This window comes from Myotis myotis, unplaced genomic scaffold, assembly GCF_014108235.1.
Source record: "Myotis myotis isolate mMyoMyo1 unplaced genomic scaffold, mMyoMyo1.p scaffold_m19_p_4, whole genome shotgun sequence".
NCBI lineage: Eukaryota > Metazoa > Chordata > Mammalia > Chiroptera > Vespertilionidae > Myotis > Myotis myotis.
The window spans coordinates 26888532-26901002 of record NW_023416346.1 but is presented as its reverse complement, the minus strand read 5'-3'; the positions used below and the strand labels follow the sequence as shown (position 1 = coordinate 26901002).

Sequence of the window (12471 nt, the reverse complement as noted above, 5' to 3'; positions counted from 1 at the left end):
GGATCTGCTTTCCAGGGGAGCTCTGCCCTTCCCGGCTGCAAACCGTCTCACCAGCTGAGTAATTTCGCCAATTCGGGGTGGGTGTTATTAGTTTCAGCTGCTTACTCCATTTGCTCCAGGACAAGACCTGGGACGCGTCTGCCTATATTGCCGCCATTTTGTCAACCTCCCATAATCTTCTTTAAGCTTCCATTTCCTCTCCTGCTTGTGTGGAAAATGTCAAGGAAGGAGAGAATTGTGAAATCCTACAGTGTCCCCAGAACTCTGCTCCCTGATCCCAGTGCTCAGAGGCTCCTGGCACTGTCTGCCCTTCTCCAACTGCTCAGTTGACTTCCTGGATTTCCAGCACTAAGAGTAGTCATGTGCTTACCCTCCCAGGCAGAGAATGGAGCATCTTTAAAGTTTCTTAGGAACATGTACTTGAAAAGAACTGGGGTGGCAGCCTGTAGGAAATCTGCTTTCTTGGAACCCATTTCCTGCAAGGCCTCATGGGAAGGTGTCACCTGAGTTGAGCATGTGGGATATCCTCACTTGTGAGATCTAGAGGTTGGGCTAGGGTGACAGGCAGGGGTGGCAATGTCTCTGCCTGTTCCACCCCACTTCTTTTTTTCTCATTTGTTTCAACAAGTCTTCCTTCTTGACTTACTTTTGGATATTTTCTGTATTTCTCTTGTTCCATTCCTAAACCGAGACCCTTCTCCATCTAACTTGCTGCCATCTTCTCCATCTATCAATATTTCTTGGTGTGTCCTGTTCCTTTTCCCAGAACCAAATACATCATTCTGTGGTTGACAAGTACACCCATTGACATAACCTGCCCTCCTCTTGACCCTGGAATTTTTTTCTGGGTGTCATTATTTTTGGACAAGGAGCCCTTTTTATACTCACCTTTAACCATCCTGCATAGATGACTCCTTGTAGATGATGTGAGAAGCCAACCTAGAAATTAACTATCACTTGCTTAGGGGCAAGGTAACCAAAGAGCAGGCTGTGGAAGGACAGAGATTGAGAAGAGATCCCTTCAGTAGCCCTGCTACCTTTTAAAGAGTACAACAGCTTGTCTTAAAAATGTTCCTAGTAGCAGAAAATGTTTCAAAGGAGGAGCTTGCTTTGTCACATTCACGTGCTGGAGATATAAGTGCTTGGAGAACAAGACAAAAAAAAGTACTGTCTTCATGAATCTTACATTCTACAAACTGCTACTGAACTAGGTGTCAAGACCACGAGTGCTATTCATAGCCCCATGAATTATTAGCTATGAGACCTTGGACAAGTTCCTTACTAAACTTAGGTTTATTATCTATTAGAGGGGTGTGAGGTTGAATTGGTCAATGGATATTGAAGTATGTTCTTTGAAGAGTGTCAAACACAAAATATGAAAATATGTAATTCTATTATTGTCTACCCTCATCCTTGCTAGGGCTTTTAGGGAGTAGTTCCTAGCCTTGTGCCTACAAGAAACAAAGGTACCATGTGACTATTTCACTTGGAAGGATTTTGTAAGTGCATGAGAGTACTAATAATAGAGATAAATAGATGGATTACTATATGATGGGTAGATATAGATATATATTTTTACACAAGTCATATATATTCATTGTGGGAAACTTAGAAAATACAGAGAAGTTAAAGCAAAAGGATAGAAATCTCCCAGAATTTATCACCCAGAAACAAGACTTGAAGTATAAGACATTTCTCTATGAATGTATAGATCAGTATAGAACATAGTCAAAGGGACCATATTGTCCCTTTGAACATAGGGACCATCTGCTTCTGTCTTCACATTGCCATTTTCCCTTGGTGTGTGTCTGTGTCTAAATTTTCCTCTTCTTGTAAGGACCTCAGTCATTGTATGAGGGCCCACCCTTATTCAGTGTGGCCTTATCTCAATTTAACTAATATCTGCAAATAAGGTCACATTAAGGGTTCAAGGTGAATAAGAGTTCTGGGGGAACACTATTCAACTCATTATAATTGTCAATCTGATTGCTTATTTGAATTTGCTTCAGATATGGTTGGTTCCCCCACATCAGGAGAGAGGCATCCAGGCATCAGTGACCCTGTATGATAGGAGGCATCAGGGCTTCCTGCTTTTTCTAGTTAAAAAAATCTTGGTGTCAAAATCTCCAATTGGATTAGAAGTAAATGTGCTTCAGTGGAATCTGTTCTAAGTGCACACTTAGAAAGATGGCCCTGTTCACTGTGGGACATTGTGAAGGAGAAAAGTTCTCAACTCTATTTTCAGGTGGACACCTGTGCCACAACAGCTCTTGAAGTGTATCCTAATCATTTTCAACTATTAACCTAATAGAAAAAACTAACATGATTACAGAGAATGGAAGGGAACATACAACTAATTTTTAACTACCACTTATAGGCACTTTGGGGACACTCTCAACTTATTTTGACAAGTGGAACTATGGGAACATGCTACTTTTGGCACGATATTTAAACAGTGTGTCACAGGGGTCCTTCTACATTAGTAAAAATACTTCTGTACCAAAATGTATTTAACTAGTAATCCTAAATCTTTTGATAGGCCTTCGCACTCCCACCCCACCCCAGTGGTCCCCAACATCTTACCCTTTAGTTGAATCTCTCTGCTTCCTTTTGCAACCCTCACTCTGCCAGAGGTGGGGAGGGGGCGAGGGGAGGGGAGTTTTCTGTAACTGGTGTTTCCTTAATCATATGCAGACATGGCTGGATGTTCTTCGCTAGGCTGCTGAGTCAGAAGCCTGGATGGGTCAGCTTCATTCTTAATGAACATGCTCAGGAAGGAAGTGCTAACAGAGATGGTTGCACTATGCCATCAGTGGGTGGGAGCTACTGCTGTCTAGAAAACCTAAGCCTTGTGAGAAGCAGCCTGGTTCCTGGGAAAGAGCATTGGCTAGAAGTCTGAAGGCCTGGGCTAGTTTCTGCTCTACCACTAACTTGCTGCATGACCCAGGCTAGTTTCTGCTCTGCCGCTAACTTGCTGCATGACCCTGGTAAGTCACCCCCTTTCTCTGAGCCTCTGTTTCTCTATGAAACCATGAGGCTGGCCCCAGGAGACACGCTAGGATAACTAGAGGTCTCCTGAGTCAGATCCCCAATAAGAAGACAGTGTCCTATGAAGATATGTAGATGAGTTAGGAACAGAAGTGCTCATTTCAGAAGTACACAAGGGTTTATCAGGAATGGACCACAAGAGGGATCAGACAAGGACTGCTGGAACTGAGGAGGGCAGCTTGGAGGACAGCAGTTAGAAGTTGGAGAGAGACAAAGAGAGAGGAGAGACCTGTGAAAAAATTAAGTCAAAAAGAAAGATTAGAGTAGGGGTGACATAAGGGGGCCCAGGAACAGGTTGTGTGAAAGGGTTTGGAGGCATAGGAGCTAAGAGCCAGCCTACCAGAGCTCTGGAGCTCGGGAGAAGATGCAGAAGGCAGGCTGAGACTGGAGTCAGGGAGGTAAAAAAAAAATGAGCCAGAACCACACAGACAAGTCTTATATGCTTAATAATATGCTGATTTCTGAAGGAAAATGGGTGCCAAAAATGTACCCACTTATAAAGCACTTGATCCCTGAGATCCTTTACCATGGAACAAAGAAAATGTTTTCACTGTTAAGCCTTGATATTCTGTGCTCCAATATCAATTAATGGACAATTTGAAGAACCTGGAGTGTTGTGCAGAGCCCAAGGCAAGGTTTTGGTCCTTATCATGCAGCTCAAGAGGAAAAAGAACCCCTGGTCTCCAACCTCTGGGTCCTTGCACATGCTATTCTCCATACCTGGAATAAATTGTTCCCTCACCCAGAACATTCCCTCAGGACTCTGACTTTTCCTCTTGCAGAAATCTTCCCTGACTCTCTCACGCCTTCACCTCACTCCTCCTGTATGCTCCCACAACCCGCTGCACTTGCTCTCTTGTGGTGCTTTCCCAGTGCACTGTGGTGAAATCCTAAAATAGCAGTCCTTTTTTTTAAGTTTGGTTCCCCATATCTATCAGAGAGCCTAGTGCTTGCTAAGTGCTGGGCAAATATTTGCTGATGTGATATTGACTACTTGATGTTAGGCACAGGGCCATCACCACTCCTGCTTGAAACATCAATGGGAAAACCTTTGAAAATTATACAGAAAGATGTTGGGGGGCTTGTCTTTTGGACAGACACACAGCAGTAGGTGTTAAAATCATATAAAGGGTGAAGCAGGACCCAAGAGCCCAGTTATGACTAGAAATTTCTTGTAAAATTTCTTTAGAAGCAAGCTGCTCCTGCTGTGTTTGGTGGAGGGAAGGAGGGCAGCAAGCAGGAAATGAGGGGACAGAATCCTGCCTTCAGAACACAACTCTGGAGTGGGGTTTTTTTCCCCTTAGAGCCAGAGAATGAGGAATCTCCCTAAAACACTAAGTCACTGGCTGCCTCACGAACAACCCTTTGTTACTTGCCTTCTTTCCAGGCTTTATCAGAAGGTTAGAGAGACTCAGATGAACATTTAACTTGTCAGCCATGGGACAGAGAGCCTTACATATTTTCTCACCTAATCCTCAGGACAACCCTATGAAGCAGGAGCTATTATCATCCTTCTTTAAGGACAAAGCAACCAATGCAGAAATAGGTTAAATAATTTGCTTAAGATCCCACAGTAAATAGAGTAGTCTGGAATGTTTGCTACCAAATTCTGGCTATTTCCACCCCTCCCCCCCCCCCACACACACAATCTGCCTCTCAGAAGGATTGTTACACTCAAAGACTATTCCTTAATCAGGTTAATGTCGTTATTATTTTCAAGCAATGAAAAATGATTATGTTCTATATTTATGGAAGATGTTAGCACCAAAGAGCACATATGGATGACAAATGAGCACATATAAAGATGTTTAACATCATTAGCCATTAGGGAAATGCAAAACAAAGCCTGTTAGAATAGCTAAGATAAATAACACTGGTGGTACTAAGTGCTATCAAGGATAAGGAGCAACTAGAACTCTAAGTCAAAACTAATCTTTGGTGATAGAAAGCAGAATGGTGGTTACTTTTATAAGAAGTAAAGGTGCTTGGAAGGAGAAAAGAAGGGGCTTCAGAGGTCTCTGATCTGGGTGATGATTACAATGTGTGTGTTTGCTTTATGAAAATTCATCAAGCTTATTATTTGTGCACTTTTTTGTACATAAAGGTTTACTTTAATAAAAAGTTTATTGAAAATAAATTACCACAAAAATAAAATATGCTCATTGTAAAAATAATGCAAATAGCCCAGAGAGTATACATCAAAAAGTAAAACTTGCCCCCCACCCCAGTTCTACTTTCAAGTGATAACTACTGTAACCTGTATTTCTTGTCTATCAAAACACATAAATATACACAGCATTTTTACTTGAACAAATGGAGAGTGGAATCATAGTGCCCCCAAATCAAAAACAAAGAGTGGGTATTTGCCAAGAAAATTTGCCTTGGAGACTTGGGATGGAGGTAAACAGCTAAATAGAGATTGAGGATTCTAGTCACACTATCAGAACTAATATTTTTAAAAAACACACAATCTTATTTAAAGATTGCCCCTCATTTCCTCTGCATGCTGGCCTGATTGCCCCTAACTGCCCCCCATGCTGGCCTGGTTGCTCCTAACTGTCCCCCCCCACCAGCATGGTCACTCCTTACTGCCCCCCTGCTGACCTGGTCACCCCAAACTGCCCCCCCTGCTGGCCTGGTTGCCCCCAACTGCAGCCCCCACTGGCCCAGTTGCCCCTAACTGCCCCCCCTGCCAGCCTGGTTGCCCCCCAACTGTCCACCTCTGCTGGCCTGGTCACTCCCAACTGCTCCCCCTGCTGGCCTAGTTGCCCCCAACTGCCCCCCCACCAACCTGGTCACCCCTCATGCCCCCCCCCCCCGCCAGCCTGGTCACCCCACACAGCCTGCTGTTCAGTCATTTGGTCGTCCCTCACTAACCCCCCTGCCGGCCTGGTTGTAGGCAGCCATCTTGTGAGGGCATGAGGGTTAATTTGCATATTACCTCTTTATTATATAGGATAGTCAAGATATGAAAACAACTAAGGTCTCTACCAATAGATGAATGGATAAAGAACATGTGATATATACATACAAAAAAAATGAAATCTTGCTATTTGAGACAACATGAATGGACCTAGAGCAACGGTTCTCAACCTGTGGGTCGCGACCCCTTTGGGGGTCGAACGACACTTTCACAGGGGTCACCTAAGACCATCGGAAAACACATATATAATTACATATTGTTTTTGTGATTAATCACTATGCTTTAATTATGTTCAATTTGTAACAATGAAAATACATCCTGCATATCAGATATTTACATTACGATTCATAACAGTAGCAAGCAATGAAAATAATTTTATGGTTGGGGGTCACCACAACATGAGGAACTGTATTAAAGGGTCACGGCATTAGAAAGGTTGAGAACCACTGACCTAGAGGGTATTATGATAAATGAAATGTCAGACAGAGAGACAAATGTGGTATGATTTCACTTTTTGTGGAATCTAAAAAAAAAAACCTAAACAAAAGCACAAACAAAGCAAAACAGAAATAAATTCATAGTAGAGAACAAATTGTTGGTTGCCAGAAAGGAAGGGGGTGGGTGATGGGTGGAAAAAGTCAAAAGGAATAAGAGGTATACACTTCCATTTATAAAAATAAATAAGCCACTAGGATGTGGTGTACAGCACAGGGAACACAGTCAACAATATAATATCTTTACATGGAGACAGTTACTAGACTTATCATGGTTATCACATTAGGTGTATAAATGTTGAATCACTATATCATACACCTAAAACTCATATAATATGGTATACCAAATATATTTTAATTAAAAGTTTATTTAAAAGCTAATACCTGAAACTAGGCTAACACTCCAAACCTTGACCACAGTCATCCATGCTGGAAATAATGATCTCCAATCCCCTCCTATTTTACTCCTCCTAAGTCTTTGAAGTGCCATAATAAATATAGCCAACTAGAAGATTGCTGCAGAATTAGAAAGGGGTGGAAGATTCCAGAGTAGAAAAGCCAAGGACAGTAGATGGACACTGAATTTTGGGATTTGTCAGTAGAGTGCTAGAAGTCGGGATATAAAGTTATGACAGGCATCTCTTCTTCTAAGGAGTCTTTCTGGGTAGGTACTCCTCTTTCCTGGCCCTATAGCATTCTGGGTTCACATCCACTGAGTCACCTTACACATTGTTTTATGGTTGTCTGCTCATGTATTGGTTAGCTTCTCTAAACTGGAAGCTTCTGTCAAAGTAGGAACTATCATTTTTATCTTTGTGTCCCCAGCATCCAGCTGAGCATCCATCTCACAGTAGGCACACAGTGAATGTTGATTTGAACAAGTGAACGGATTGAAAGAAATATTTCCTGAAATTGCTTCTTAACAATCTAGCCAACAAGTACAGCATCCTGGATGGAGGCATCAGAGATCACATCTCTGGCTTTGTGCTGCAGACCCACATGGAGAATCCCACATGGTGTAACCAAAACCCTCAAGGCCAGATAAAACTTTGCACTGGAAGCTTTGAAATGCAATGCCTAGCTCTGAAGAGGATGTATAACAAATGATTTACTATGCATTGATCCAACTAATGGAAAATAAAAAACAACTTTTAAAATATCTTCCTTTGAGTGTGATGTGTTTAGGTTAACATTTTGATTGGGCAATGTTAAAAAACTGTGATTTTTAGCTTCCAGATCCAATGGAAATGCCTGAAAAGAAACTTTAAAAATGAATAAGTATAGGGCTATTTGTTGAAGTGTTGTTTAATATCATATGAATGGAAACAATCTAAATGTTCATCAATACAAGACTAGATAAGTAAATTACATTATGCTTTTCATACAATGGAACACTATGCAGTTGTTAAAAAGAATAAAGAACTTTGCTGACATGGAAAAACTTCCAACATATATTGTTAAATGAAAAAACAAACATGTAGAACAGTGTATTGTATACTGCTATGTGTAAAAAAGGATAAAAGAGAATATTTATGTATTTTCTTGAATGCACATAAAAGCATCCCTGAGAGATACATAAAACTGACAACACTGGTTGACAATGGAGGACTGGGAGGAAGAGGTGGAATGAAGACTGTACATTGAACAATCTTTTGTACCGCTGACATTTTTAAAAAAATACATTTTATTGATTTTTTTTTTTACAGAGAGGAAGGGAGAGGGATAGAGAGTTAGAAACATTGATCAGATGTGCCTGCAACCAAGGTACATGCCCTTGACCAGAATTGAACCTGGGACCCTTCAGTCCGCAGGCAGTCACTCTATCCACTGAGCCAAACTGGTTAGGGCTGTACCACTTACATTTTAAACTATGTGAATGTATTACTTAGTCAAAAGTAAATGTAAAACTAATGAAACTACAACCACCATGGGAAACTAAAAAGGCGACATCAACGTGAAATAAATTTTGAGGAATATGGCAGAGCAAGAAAGCCAATAAATTTTGACCAACAGAGAAATCAGAGCAGAAAATATGGCAACTCAAGAAAACAGAGGTAAGAGTGGGTTTTCCCAAAGAGGCACCAATCTCAGGGTCAACAAATGCAAAGAGCAGAGGTAGGCTGAGAGGCAATCATTATGGTAACTCTTTTTACAGAGCTCTGGTGAAAAACCTGGGACAGATGGAGGCTTTTCTCACTCTCTCCCTTCCCCCATCGACCCTTTGTCAGCAGCAATATTTTACTTTTGCCCTCAGGCTAAAATTACTTGGAGAAGGCTCTAAGGAGGGTCCTGCAACTTCCACAACAGAAATGAAAAAGAAAACAAAAGGAAAACCAGCATCTGTCAAGAGTGGAAACCTCTACAGGGCTCCACCCTCAAAGGAAAGCCCTCCTTATTTTATCAGTTGTGGGGGTCCCTGGCCTTCCTGCCTCTCCACCCACATGACATAAAAGGAAGTCTGCCTGTTGACGGGCCCTACCCAATTAAACAGAATCCACAGTTAGCCCTCCCATTCCGGACAGAGGTGTGTGGGGGAAACAGATCAACACAATAACAGAGGAAACTCATGCCATCTACCCATAAAACCTAACATAATTTTTCATTCATAAAGGTCATCACACATTTGAGGGAAACTATCAACAAGAAAGGGAAGGACCGAAATAAACAAATGGGATTAACGCCAGAGGAAAGAGATAATTAAAGGAATAAAGGAAAACTTAAATATATTCTGATTTGTATCACTAGAGAGGCTAGCCAGTGCTATTCTACTAGGTTAGATTGTTTTACAACTTCCCTTTCTATCCTTTTAAAAGAAAAATTTGTTATTTGGCAAGGATTTATGAATTCCTTACAGTGTGTCAGGAAGCAAGGATTTTAAATTTTTTAAAATTGTCTCTTTCCTCTAGAAGCTAATGGTATGGAAATGTCCAGACAAGTCAATCATGATGTGATATTATGATACTATGATAGATTAAGCACAGAAGAGGACACCTTGTCAGCTGGGAGGGGATGTTTTACAGACAGGGTACCTTTTCAACATTAATGGATAAGAGAGGAGAGAGTCAGTGTGCTCATAAAAAAAAAGCTTGAACAAGCACAGTACATCTTGGGAAATAAGCCTCGCTTGATATGGTTGATTCCCAGAGCTGAGCATGAGTGAGTTGCATAGATAAAGACAGAAATGTGGGTAGTGGTCAGATCATGTGCTGTGCTAACGATGGAGATGCTGTCCTCTACAGAAGGGTTTTCCAGACATGTTCAGGGAAAAGAATTTTGCGAGGCCCTTTGTAGAACAAACAAAACACTGATCTATTTAACTCTTTATATGTACTGGAAATAATTTTCCTAGCAGAAACTATGACTGTGTTCTAGGTTATCAATATAAAATCACAACCACAAGCAGATTCATTAACATAAAAAACAAGCTGTTGAAGTATAATCCATTGTGTGTTTTTAGTTTTCCCTTGATACTAATTTGCTTTAGATCAATCACTAGCTACAAGAAATGCAGTAGTAGAAAAGGGTGACAGACATTTCAGATAATTTTGTGTAAGAAAAACTGAAAATTGAAACAATTTAATCCATTAATTTAATTCTTTCTGTGAGCTAAGAAAAAGATGGCCAATATTTTACTTTGGCTTCAGGCACTTTCATGTACTTTATAGATCTATGCATTTCTTTGTAACTAAGTTTAAAAATCATTTCTGGATGCATTAAGCAGCTGAAGATTTTTAAAGGGGGATCCAGAACCAGGACTAAGCCATTCCTTGCTGGGGCAGAGGCAGGTATTGGAGGTCTAATACAAAGGACATCTGATACAGAATCAGAAAATGAAATTTAGAAACTGGAAAGGTAGCCAATTGTTCCTAGGACCAGGCAAAAGAAGAATGGGGTGGGGGAGGCTTCAAGAATTGAAGTACAAGCAGGTGATTTTGGAGCTAATCCCATTCATATTAAACATGTCAGAGCACTCTGTCAATCTGCTTCCCTGGGTCTAGCGCAGAGTCTGAGGGCTCAAATTAGATTAGATGATTGGTTAATTATAAGAATTAGAATTAACATTCTGCTGGAAATGTGGAGGATGGATGGAGTTGGACAGAAAGGGAACAAGGAGATACATTAGGAGAATACAGTCCAGTAATCTAGCAGAGAGAGGATGTGGGCCTGGACTAGGATGTTGACAGGGGAAATGGAAAGAAGTGGTGGCAAACAAGAAGCTTTGGGGAGGAAGAACCACTGGGATTGGCAAGTAATTTGGGCAAGAGAGAGGGAGGAATTATAGATGACTACCAGGATTCTGACCTGAACAATTAAGTGGGTGTAGTAGTACCATTCACTCAGATAGGGAGACACTAGAGAAAGAACAGGTCTGGGTTGGAAGTGGAGTGGGGAGTTAAGTTTTGAGCATGCCAAATGTGAGGTGACTTTGAGATATCCAAGTAGAAATATTCAGAGGTAGACATACTTAAATATCTGAAGTTCAGAGCTACAGTTATAGATTTGGGATTTATCACAATGAAGGTGATATTGAGAACTATAAACATGGATGGGACTCACCCAAGGGAAATATGCAGAATGAGAAAAAGGAGAAGGGAGGAGAGGTGAGAACAGATGAATGAGGATAGGGAATACCTACATTTTAAAGGATACAAAGAAATAAAGGAATCCATGAAGAAGTTTTCTGAGAGGCAAAAGAGGCGAGTTTTCAGAAGGATGACAACAGAATAATAGGTCAACAGACTAATAGAAAGGTCACTAAAAATAAACTCTAGAAAGAATTTGGCCAAAATTATTGAACTAATAATGGTGGGAGCAATTCCAGGGGAAGATTGTGGGCAGAAGTCAGACTGCAGGAGGTGGGAGATCAGGAAGTGGAGGCAGGGAGGTTGGACAACCTTTTTTGGTCACATGAACAAATCCTTACATGTCTGCATCTCTGTGGTCCCTTCAGCTTATCTTTGCAGGGTCCTTGCAGCTCTGGCATTCTGTAATTGTATGAAACTGGCCTTGGAGAAGTCCTCGAGCCCATTTTGGCTCTTGTGATAATTTTCCTTTAGTGGAACAAAGGCTTGTCTAAGAACTGAAGCCTCTTACTTGACTGATCAAAGTTTATCACGTGCATTGAAGTCACCTAGTTGGCAGATATAGTGAAAAGCTACGCAGATCTGGGCCCAGGACAGGATGCTGGGGCGTGGGAGGGGAAGAGAGCAGGTGCTAACTCTACAGATGGCATGCCTATCGGAGCATTTTGTTACATTTCCTATTTGTCTCTGAAAACAACTTTATAGGAATCACCAAAGCCAACTTGTCATGGTTTCTAGACCAGGTTGGGATGTGGGTAGGGATTTCCACAGCTGCTTTAATTTTGAAGGCAATCTGATAAGACTCTGCAAAAGTCATTCAGAAATGTGTAATCTTACACACCTCAGTGATTCAATTGGTTAACAAAACTTTGAGTTTTTTAATGTTTTTCTCTCTTTTTTTTAGTATGTAAGGAGTTGACAATTTGGAAAACTCATATATTAGGCTAAACCAGTGATGGCGAACCTATAACACGCATGTCAGAGGTGACATGCGAACTCATTTTTTGGTTGATTTTTCTTTGTTAAATGGCATTTAAATATATAAAATAAATATCAAAAATATAAATCTTTGTTTTACTATGGTTGCAAATATCAAAAAATTTCTATATGTGACATGGCACCAGAGTTAAGTTAGGGTTTTTCAAAATGCTGACACACCGAGCTCAAAAGGTTAAACAAATCTTTTTTAAAATTTCAGGATGAAAATTGTTTGTCTATTGCTTAACACATTTGAAAGATCTTTCATACGCCTCTTTTTTGTACTTCACAACAACCTATAGTATAGGCAAGGCAGGTGTAACTGCCCTCTTTGGATATGAGGAAACTGAGGTCTAGAGAGATAAAGTTATTTGCCTGTGGTCTATAGCAATTTATTGGTAGAGCAAGGACTATAATTTAGTTATCTTAGGTGCAGCCTATTTCA

General features: G+C 40.8%; 1 long non-coding RNA gene across 1 annotated transcript; it reads left to right on the top strand.

Moving 5' to 3' along the window:
- Positions 1-2770: 2770 nt before the first annotated feature.
- LOC118654120 lies at positions 2771-7624 on the top strand. Its single transcript, XR_004966970.1, has 2 exons — positions 2771-2987; positions 7291-7624. It is a non-coding gene; the product is annotated as an uncharacterized LOC118654120 (long non-coding RNA).
- Positions 7625-12471: the final 4847 nt, after the last annotated feature.